The sequence below is a fragment of the Hirundo rustica genome, chromosome 20, assembly GCF_015227805.2.
Source record: "Hirundo rustica isolate bHirRus1 chromosome 20, bHirRus1.pri.v3, whole genome shotgun sequence".
In the NCBI taxonomy this organism is placed as follows: Eukaryota; Metazoa; Chordata; class Aves; order Passeriformes; family Hirundinidae; genus Hirundo; species Hirundo rustica.
In genome coordinates, this window is record NC_053469.1 from 6,804,270 (window position 1) to 6,814,525 (window position 10,256).

At 48.4% G+C, this 10,256-nt stretch overlaps 1 long non-coding RNA gene across 2 annotated transcripts; it reads right to left on the reverse strand.

The window, feature by feature from the left end:
- Positions 1-2,874: 2,874 nt before the first annotated feature.
- LOC120761763 (uncharacterized) lies at positions 2,875-7,220 on the reverse strand. Of its 2 annotated transcripts, none has more exons than XR_005703735.1 (3): positions 7,155-7,220; positions 6,177-6,424; positions 2,875-5,498 (listed from the first exon to the last, which is right to left on the reverse strand). It is a non-coding gene; the product is annotated as an uncharacterized LOC120761763 (long non-coding RNA). The 2 variants fall into 2 exon arrangements; XR_005703734.1 differs by having other exon boundaries at positions 7,115-7,196.
- Positions 7,221-10,256: the final 3,036 nt, after the last annotated feature.

Sequence of the window (10,256 nt, forward strand, 5' to 3'; positions counted from 1 at the left end):
CACCCTGCTCTTCAAACCTGTCCCCAGCTGGTTCCACTCCCAGATTCTGCTGCAGCTCTTCCCAGCAGTCCCAGGTGACCAGCTCACTGACCCCTTCACCAGAGCTGCCTGGCATCTGACAGCACACTCCTAAAGAAAGAAACAGGAGAAGCACAAAAAGGGACAAAATATTTAAAAAAATATTCTTCCTTGTGAGGGTGCTGAGGCCCTGGCACAGGGTGCCCAGAGCAGCTGTGGCTGCCCCTGGATCCCTGGCAGTGCCCAAGGCCAGGTTGGACACTGGGGCTTGGAGCAGCTTGGGACAGTGGGAGGTGTCCCTGCCATGGCAGGGGCTGGTCCTGGGTGGGATTAAGGTCCCTCCTAACCCAAGCCATTCTATAATTCCATGATTTGATGAAATATATGAACATCGACCACGCACACACAGCGTGGAGACACGCAAGAAGGGGGGAGACATGCACAGAATCACAGAATTATAGAATAATGTACCTGCTAGTACACACACCTACACACACACCGACGTGTAAATGCAGGGAGAGACAGTACATGAGCAACCAGACTGTAATTATTTACTGCCAAGTGATCTGCAAAGATCCACAGCACCCAGAGAGCCTCACCTGTGCAGGCACAAGCTCCTTCCCCTGGAGCTTTGTGCTGTGCACTCTCCAGGAGTGAATGTTCCTGCTCTGCCTCCCAGATCTATCACATTCCAGGGCTTTATCCAGACCACTTCAATGAGGTTTCAAAGGTTTCTGTGCATGTTTCAATCAGTTCAGGCATGTCAGACAAGTAAGTGCTGTGGAGGTACCTGCAAATTACACCATCTGGCTGCTTCAGTGAGCCAGACGAGAGGCAGACTGCGGGCAGAGGGAGAATCCAGACCTTAGTGGAACGAGGGGAACATAAACCCAGCCATTTGCAGAGGAGGAACATTTAAAAATCACTCCAAATAATCCTGCAGTAAAGGTTTACCCATTTTATTAAGCAAATCTAATAAGTGGGACAGAATTTTCTTTGGCATGAACTCAGTTCACTGGAAGATTGTTTCCAGCTTTGAGTTATGCCAGAGAATTTCCTGTTTGGCAGAATCTGCAGATTCCCAGGTCTGGGCCTCTCGGGGTAAGAAATACTTCACGATGGGATGGCAGTGGGCTCAGTTCAACTGATATAAATAGATAACCCCACAGGTAGATAACAGGCAGCTGAGCCTTTTTCCCCCAGACCCATCTAAAAAGTGTATGGGTTAATTTTTGTGCATGAGTCTGCATGAAACAATGACATTTGCAGCTAAAGAATGAGCTGGGCATGCTTTTTGTCTTGTGTAGAGCAGTTCTAGTTCTCATTAAAAATAAACCCCCTCACCTTTGCAAGGTGGCTTTAAATCAGAACTGGAGGATTATTATGGGGGGAAGGGGTATTTTCAGGGGAAAGAAATTATTTTCACACAAAGTAGACTTTTACTTTCAGACAGTTTAAAAAGAGCAGGGGAAAAAAAAAAAAACAACAGTTTCCTGGCAGAAAAATAAAACTAGTTCAGCTGGCTCAGACTGGATTCTCAGACTGGAATGGGTGGATAACACTGACTGGGAACAGGGGTCAGGGTTAGGACTGAGGGACAGGAAGAGCTGGTGTCACCACGTTGCCAATTGTACCCAATCAGGAGGCAGATCAAAGGTTCTCCTCTGTTGTCATGCTGATCCACCCATTCCTGATGCCTTTTTGGACTACCTGAAAACAGAGGCCAGACAAAATTAAGAGAATAGAAAGCAGGTCTATTTATAGAAGAGCCTTCAGGTACATTTCTGGCAGATGAAGCCCCCCAGAGGCTGCACCCAAAATGCATGACTGGTCATGGGTTTGCACACTTTGATAAATTTGGTCCATTTGCATATTGGGGTTAATCTTCCAATTACAGGTTCAGGTAATGAAGTCATTTACCCCAAATTTGCTCCCCCAACTCGCTTTTGTTTACATTTCCTAGGGCCTGAGGCAGTGAGGTGTCCTTGATCCCCAGCCTGGAGAGGAATTGTTGCGTGTGACCAAAATGGGGAAGCAGCAGCTCACACTGTGTGTGGAGTTTGGAGTTCTACACTAAAGAACTGCAGGATTACAAATAGATGAAAAATATAAAAGCTAAAATCTTAAGGCATCATTTCCCTCAGCAGAAAGCTCCTAGTGGGAAGAGCAAGGAGTGGGAATAACAGTGTTTGTTTGTTGAAAGGGAAGCGTGTTCCTGTTGACTTAGCCTCCATTAAATATCTCTCATTATTGCCCAGGGTGAGCTGCTGGCGCTGTCACCCTGCTGCCAGCTGGAAAAGGAAGGGAAGGAAAGCAGGGCAGGAGAGCCTGGGTGTCCATCCCTCTTCCCAAACCTCATCCCTGAGCTTGTCCCGATCTGAAGGAGCGGAGCTGAGCTGGGAGGTGCCGGGAGCCCCGTGGCTGAGCCATAAATCTCACTCAGTCAGAGGAGAAGATTGATGCTCCCAGCCTGGGAACGACGCCCGTGGCATTCGCGCACGCACTCCGACACGCACGCACATTCCCGCCCGGCAAAACCCAGCAGCTCTGCCAGAACCGAGACTGAGGAGAAGGTGCAGTCCCAGGGACAGCTAAATTGCTTTCATGACTTTCCAGCGGCATTTGGAAGACAAATTGGGGGCTTGTGTTTTAAATGTATCCCGAATTTGCATTTTGATTGGCTAACAGGCCACGCAGATTCCGCGGTAAAGTACTGATCTGTCAAAGGCATCTGACAGTTTTCAACAATTGCTGAAATGGCTTTAAAACAGACCTGGGAGAGCTGGGGAGAGGGAAAAAAAAAAAAAATCAAAAATTCTCTGCCTGATGAGTGAGTTCTTTCATCTGCTAAAAGCTCTCCAAGCCCACAAGCCTGAGGCTGACTTTAAATAAAGCAAATGGAGAAGTATCTTCTAGACAGGGAGATGATGAAGCTCTCCAGCAGTTGTTCTCCTTTTCAGTCCCTCTGTCCCTCTCTCTCTTACATCCATTTACCTTTGCTCACTCCCTCCTTCCAGAAAAAGTCCTGTCCAGGCCCGTGCTGGGTGCCCTCGCTTCTCATGGCAGTCAGAGATGAGTCTCACACCCTGCATCTCACGGGACTGAACTTCAGGATGGTCCTGTAACCACAGGGACATGGGATCTTGTCCAGCTGTGAGTGGTGTGGGTAGTTTAAGGTTATTTCTGTAATAATAAAGGGAATTGTCCACTCATGGTATCTTCAAATGAGCCACAGGGGATTTTGCCACTGGGTTGCTGCTCAGACACAACCTGTCTTTGGATCCAGCGAAGAAACGAGATATTTCCTAAGGACACGTCCTAGGGAGGAATGAGCAGCCCTGAAATAGCACTTGGCAGTGAGAGATGGAGTCAGTTACATTTACAAGAATGATGGATACTGAAAACTGGAGTTTCAAGCTACCAAGGCTCCAAAATGTTTCTGATTCCAGAGATTTAAAGATTTCACCCGCTCCTTTATCATGTGAAAGAAGTGAGCTCATCCTTGGGTGCCTTTGAATGGATCAGCCCGCTGACCTCAGCAGAGCCTTTGGGCCATCCCCACACCGAGTGACATAATAATGATGGATAAGCGTCATTTACCATTTTGGGGGAGAGGCAGAGAAAAACATCGATGTTTCCCAGGCCTGTCCCAAACTGTGGAGCCCAGCTCTGCACCGACCTGCCTCCTTTCCCAGAGCAGGGAGCAGCTTCTCAACCCTACAGCACATTCCTGTCCCTGCCCCGCAGCTCAGCCCTAATATCCCAGCACTTGTATCCTTTTGACCTCCTCAGCATTGCACAAGCAGCCCACGAGCCTGTTCCTCCTTCTGCTTCAGCTCAGCTACAGCAGCATCAGCCTTAGGCAAAACTCGGCTGTGAAGAAATGATTTCGCCTTGAGGCTGCAAACCTTTGGAGACAGACGTGTAGGCTCTGCAAACCTCCAAAAGACACATTAACCTGCTTGGTTTGCTTCTGCTTCTCTGAGGGGAGCTGACCTTGGCTGGACAACAGGTGCCCAGCCAGCCTCTCTACCACTCCTCTTTTCAGCAGGGCGGAGAAGGGGGGAAAATGAGATGGAAAAAGTAAAGGCAGTTTAATTAAACAAAATCAAATGCCCCAAGCAGCAGCAAAGAAAAAGAAAAGAATTATTCTTTACTTTCCATCAGCAGGAAGTAGGGGTTCAATAAATATAGAGGATTCCCTGGAAGGCAACTATCATAGCAAATGCTTTTTCTAGGCTTTTATTGCTGAGCAGACATCATATGATATGGACTATCCATTTGGTCAGTTGTCCTGGCTGTGATCCCTCCCAAAATTTTGCCCATCCCCAGCCTGCTGCTGAGGGGGAAATGCTGGAGACACTGCCTTGGTGCTCAGCAGAGCCCACACACTGATGTGTTACCAGCACATTCCAGTTACAATACACAGCCCAGCTCTGTGAGGGCTGCTGTGGGGAAAATGAACCCCATATCTCAGCCAAACCCCACACACTCTTACTCATTTCGGGTGGACTGCACTCCCCCTGCATGGTTCCCAGCACAAATCCTCCTGGGTGCTGCTGTGTGTCGTGAAGTGATGTCTAAAGTCATCATCACACGGTGGCATGTGGAAAGAGGGCTGGCACTGAGCCCGTGTGGGCTGGCAAAGATCAGTGGTGCCCCTGGGTTAGCCATGATGAGGTAGCTGGCTGCAGGACATCCCAGGGTGTGAACTGCAGGCCAGAGGACAGCACACTGTTGGTAGCATGGTGTGATCCCAATGCTGCAGGACTCGGGCCCTCTGTGGTCGTGTGTGTAGTGAACATTCCTTTTGTGCTTGTTCCAGGAGAGATATCCCAGGATAAGGAGATAAAGGAGCCTGGTAGGGGCTCCATCCCAGAGCAGATATCCCTGAAGCAGCTGATTCCAGCCCAGCTCTGCACGATGATGTGTTCCTTTCCCAGCTTGTGTAAGCCTGCCATGAGCAATGGCTGATGAATCTCTGCACCACTTGTCTTTGGGCAAATCACCCCAATCATCCGCTTCTGCACACAGCTCTGGCCTCTCTGCAGCTGTCTGGGCAGCTCTGCCCCTCTCCTTTTCAATCAGCAGTCCTGTTTCCCTTATTCACTCCTTCCTCTGGTGTTCTTTGCCATCTAACCGAGACATAATTAGGAATTTGCTCATCTGTTTAATCCCTAGCTAAGGCCATTGCAGTTGTATTCTTGAGAGAGGAAGGTATTTTTCTCACTGCTTTTCCCCTTTCCCCAGGCTTTCCTCCAGAAGGATTTTCCTTTGACCTCCGCTAATGAAATGATCCAGATCAGTAACTGGGAAAAGCAGCCTCAGGACAAAGTTCAAGCCTTTTTCTTCTCAACAGACTCTCTGTGGCCGTTCCTATTCAGCATTTAACTGGTATTTATTATTAATTTCCCATCTCTGTCAGAGATGGATGACCTTGGGGCTCGTAGATGTTTTCCACTTGGGAGCAAACTGGACATCTCCATGGGTTAAACACAGAGACAAGGAGAAGGTTGGCAGGAGAGGACAATGTGACTCACGTGTACAACTCAACAATTACAACTGGACTGTTCTTTTCTTGTTCTTTCCCCTTCTCCCCCCGTGCCTTGGTATGGTCATTGGTAGCAATTTGTGTCCTGGCATCCTGGACTCCCAGGTTCCACAAATCCATCCATTACCACCACCCCCACCCCAGAAACTTATCCCATCAAATCACCAGCATATAAACTGTATTTCAGATATGTTACATGAGCACTGATTGCAAATCTGAAGACATTTCCATTTTGCCTGAGGCCAAGTTTTTTAATTTAAAAAAAAGAGAGTCCCGTCAAGGGTCTGTGCAAAGGCTCTTTAGATATTCCAACCAGCAGAGTTTATTTAAAAATTCAATAAGGCAATTTTCATGGCAGCAAGGAAATAGAAGCAGTGCTGGTGTCTGCACACCCAGTGAAGAGGAAGAGGCAGCCAGGATTTCATCTCCCCGATCCACTCAAGCCAGTCTTTGCTGCTGCCTCATTCTAACAGCCAAAATCTGAGGAACCCTTCCTACTTGACAATTACATTTTCTCCAACCACAGGACAAGGATTAGGGAGTGAGGAGCAGGAATGGCCTTTTTAGAACAATCCCATTAGCTAACACAGATCAGATGTTATCATACCTGTTTCTGGACTTCACGAGGCTGGACAGAACATACCCTCCTCTCTCAAGGATCCTGGGGTTTCCCCTGAGGCACCTGAGCAGATGGGGAAGGGTCCTTTGTCTGGTGAGGGAGGGTGTTAGCAAGGTCCCAGTGACACAGCCGCTCTCAAGAGCAGAGCTCCACTCACGGTAGAACGTAGCAGAAGACAGAACCCCCAAATGGTGAATTCTTCCCACAGTGACTGCATCCTCCATCCCCTGCGAATGCTGAGAGAGCAAGAAGGAGCTAGCAGCTGCCCCAGCCCAATTCTTGGGTATCTCTGTCTGAGAAACCCCAGATAAAAAGAGTGCAGCACAACTCCCTCCATCAGATAAGAGGAGTGCAGCCCACCACCCTCCCCTCCTGAGCTGGGCCACTTCTTTTGTCTCTCCTACCTACCAGGTTTTTATTGTCTCCTAGCCACATATATGGGAAATAAACCTGCCTGAGACAAAAAAGAAGAGGAAGAATCCTAAACCCCAGCAGAAAGAGAGGGGTTAACTTTGCATAGACATAGCCCTGGGAAGGGGACAGAAGGTAAGCAGGGTGCATATCAGAAGTGGTTACTCTCTGCTTTCTGCAAACCATAAGGGCTCCTTGGGAAGCAGAGACAAAATTGAATTGCTCTTTGTAGACCAGAGGTGAAAAAACATCCTTGGCTGCTCTAGACCAGCACAAAGGCATTTCCTGCTGCCTTATGGCCATTGCTATCTTCCAATCTGTCCTCAGCCAGGGACAGATAACCATGCCGTCCCCTTTCCTTGGCATGACATCAGGACACAGCTAGGCCCAGACTTGGGAGGTTTGGAAGGTTTCCATCTCATGGAGAAAAGGATCAGCCAGGAATCATCAGTACTTAGAGAACAGAGAGTTCTGTCAGCCATCCATTCCCTGGAAACCTCAGCCCCCAGACTCACCCCACCCCAGGGGCAGAGGCACCTCTGTGACTTCCCCCACCTTCAGCATTCAGGTCCCAGCTCCCTGCCAGAGGAGCCAAAGGACTTTCTGAGCCTGCTGCTAAGGAGATCATTAAGGCAAACACATGAACCTTTCCAGTCAGAAGGATGAGGTGGGGTTTTAATTAAGGCAATTATACTCAGCTGGATGGGCTATTTGCAGAGCCATTTAAAGTCTCTAGGAGGGTTTAAAGGCAGTAGTACTGATAGAGCACAGGAAATCTACTGTTTGTGTGGACTGCTGGACTGGGGCTGCCAGCACTGCTGGTGCCCTGCTTGAGGAACCTGAGACTGCATTGAAGAGTCAGATGATGCTTTGCCGGTGGCAAAGTCAAGAATGTCCATTCTAGGGAGGGCACGGCTCTCTCAGGTCAGCAGAGGGAGTTTTCAGAGCGTCAGCACCTTTTTCCTCTCAAAAGAGGACAAAAACTTGTAACTTCAGAAATGTGAGGGCAGTAATTTGTGGGGAGTGGCCAGTATCTTTGTCAGGTGGGCTGGCATTTTGTGTTTGAGTGATTTGGGTTGGGTTTTTTTTTTTTTCCCCTTAAAGTCTTACAGTGCAGTAATTTACAATTTCTATATGAAAAACCATTACAAGTTGAAATTGGGAATTTGGCACTTTGATAGTGTCACACTTCTGACGATTCAAAACTTGTGAATTGTAGAAGGGTCAGAGCTGACCCCAGCCTGCAAGAAGCTGGGATTTTTGATAATCCAACACTTTCATGTACAACCTTCCACGCAAATTTTCCAAACAGCCTTGATTGCATCCACTTAATCCTCTTTTTCACTCTTCCTGACCAAAAATTACACCTATCACCCCTTGCTAGGAGCCTGTGCTGCTCTTCCTTTGTAGCAGCTTTGGGGAGCTCTGGGGGTCCCCCAATGCTCATTCACTTCATTGTTTCCTCCACCTCAGCGAGACACAGCAGATCAATGTGACTTTCACTTCACCCCTTCTCATTTGGTGCTGCCTCTCATTTTGTTCTCCTTTTAATACCATCTTTATTGCCAGGCTGTTCTAATGCTGCTGTTTATTTATGGCTATTACTGAGATGATGCTTTAATTGTCGGATCAGCGCCTCCAGTCCATTTTTTTTGTTGTTTTTTTTTTTTTTTTTTGCTGTGCCGCATGCATGCAGCACACACACACGCACAATTAGGAGCAACAATGGTGCTGTTCCAAATGAACCCTTGTGCAGCTCTTTGTGATTTTACCCCGTCTCGGAAAGGACAGCCTTTGAGTCTGTTTACTGTTCTTTCTGCACTGAGCATTTTGCTTTGTAGATCTGGAAAAAGGAAATTCAATTAGAGGAGTATTCAGGATGGTTTTTATATATATTTTCTACCAATTAGCATTTCATTAAGGCAGTTAAATTGCATTTGCCAGAGACAGACACAACCCATTGCAGAGCATTATTTTAAGATCCCATTTCTTTTTTTTTTTTTTTCCTCTTGCAGGCTGAAAATGAAATCAGGGAATGATTGATTAATTATTAATTCATTACTGGTGATTGGGTTGAAGCTGGTCAGAAGGGGAAAGTGCTAAGACACAATCTTGGTTTATGTCTTCAGATAACTTTGCAGGAGTTACCAGTGGTGGACAGAAGTCCCAAAGCCAAGTGGAGATGCTGGGGTGCCTTGGGTGCTTGGTACCCTCTGTTTTGGAGGACTGCAAAGATCATCCAGCTCCAATCCCCCTGCCATGGGCAGGGAGAAACCTTTCACTGAGAACCTGTGGGTTCTAGTGGGAGGTGTCCCTACCTTTGGCAGGGGGGTTGGTGTTTGGTGATTTTTTAGTTCCATTTCAACCCAGCCCAGTCTGCCATTCTCTGATTTCCTCATCCTGACCTCCCCGCAGGGTGGAGGAGGTTGATAAGCACTGGTGATACCTCATCAGTGTCACTCCAAAAATCTTCTGGGCAAGAACCATCCTCCTGCTTGGCTATTCCCCCTCCTCGTTGTGCCGCAGCTGATCAGGGGGATGAGCAGCTGCTGCTGGTGACAGAGGGCACAGAGCCCACGTGTGGCACAGCCTGCTGGCTCTCCCCAGCTCTCCAGGCTGCACCTTGGCCTGGCTCTAGAAGGTTCAGCTCAGCTTTCCTTTTGATTCCCGCCTGCTCCGAAGGCTCCTCTCCATCACTCCCGCTGTTTGCAGTGTGGCTTTGTCTCTTCATTGCTCTCAAGGTCACCATTGATCAGATTGTGTGCACTTTACATCTGCAGCCTTGGACGGGCAGAGAGAGGAATTGATTGCAGTCAATTCAGCTGCAGATTGAACCGTATTGACTTGTCCCCTATTCACGCAGGCGAGGAGCTTTGGTACCTTTTAATTACCACGGCCCTGCCCTGCATCAGTGGGATGCATGGGGGTGTGAATGGGCATGTGGGGGGATTATAGGGCCTGGAGGAAATCTTCGTAGGGCTGATGCAGGGATATTTTTATGTCAGGACCACAGGAGAACTAGTGCTGGGGAAATCCCAGGGACAGAAAATCGTCCTTCCTCTGCCCACAGTGATTCTTCTGGAGGAGTCTGTTACTGGAAGTGATTTATTTTCCATAGTGGGAGCCAACCATTCCCAAGAGAGGGGCACTGCTGAAGGAACAGCAGCCACAGGTGAGGGTGCTGCTCCTTTGAGCACTCTTGGCCAGGCAGGCAGATGCTCAGCTGGCAGAGGTCACACTGGAGAAACATTTTACCTCCCCTGTCCCTGAGTACAAAGAGGTGCTGCCACAAGCTCCCGCTAATCTCTGGATGAGCCCCTCTCCTCTTGAGCAAAGTTCTTTGCCCAAATCCTGACTCCTCTTGTGCGGGAGGACGAGGTGTTTTGGTGACCTTTGCCTCCGTCCAGGGATCAGAGGAGGCTGGGGGGAGTTCGGCTGGTCCTTGTGGAACACAAGCTGTCCATGATTGATTTCCATGGAGCAGCCCAGGCTCCCCAGCCTGGATTCTGCTGCTAGCTCTGCCCATGGGCTCCAGGCTCTGCACAGTAATTCCCTGCTATCACAGAAAGTGCAGTTGGCATTTCTGAAAGGTGTGGGATTGGCATCTTTAGAAGACTGAAATCCTCTGTTTGTCTGCTGAATTGATGCCAGTAGTAC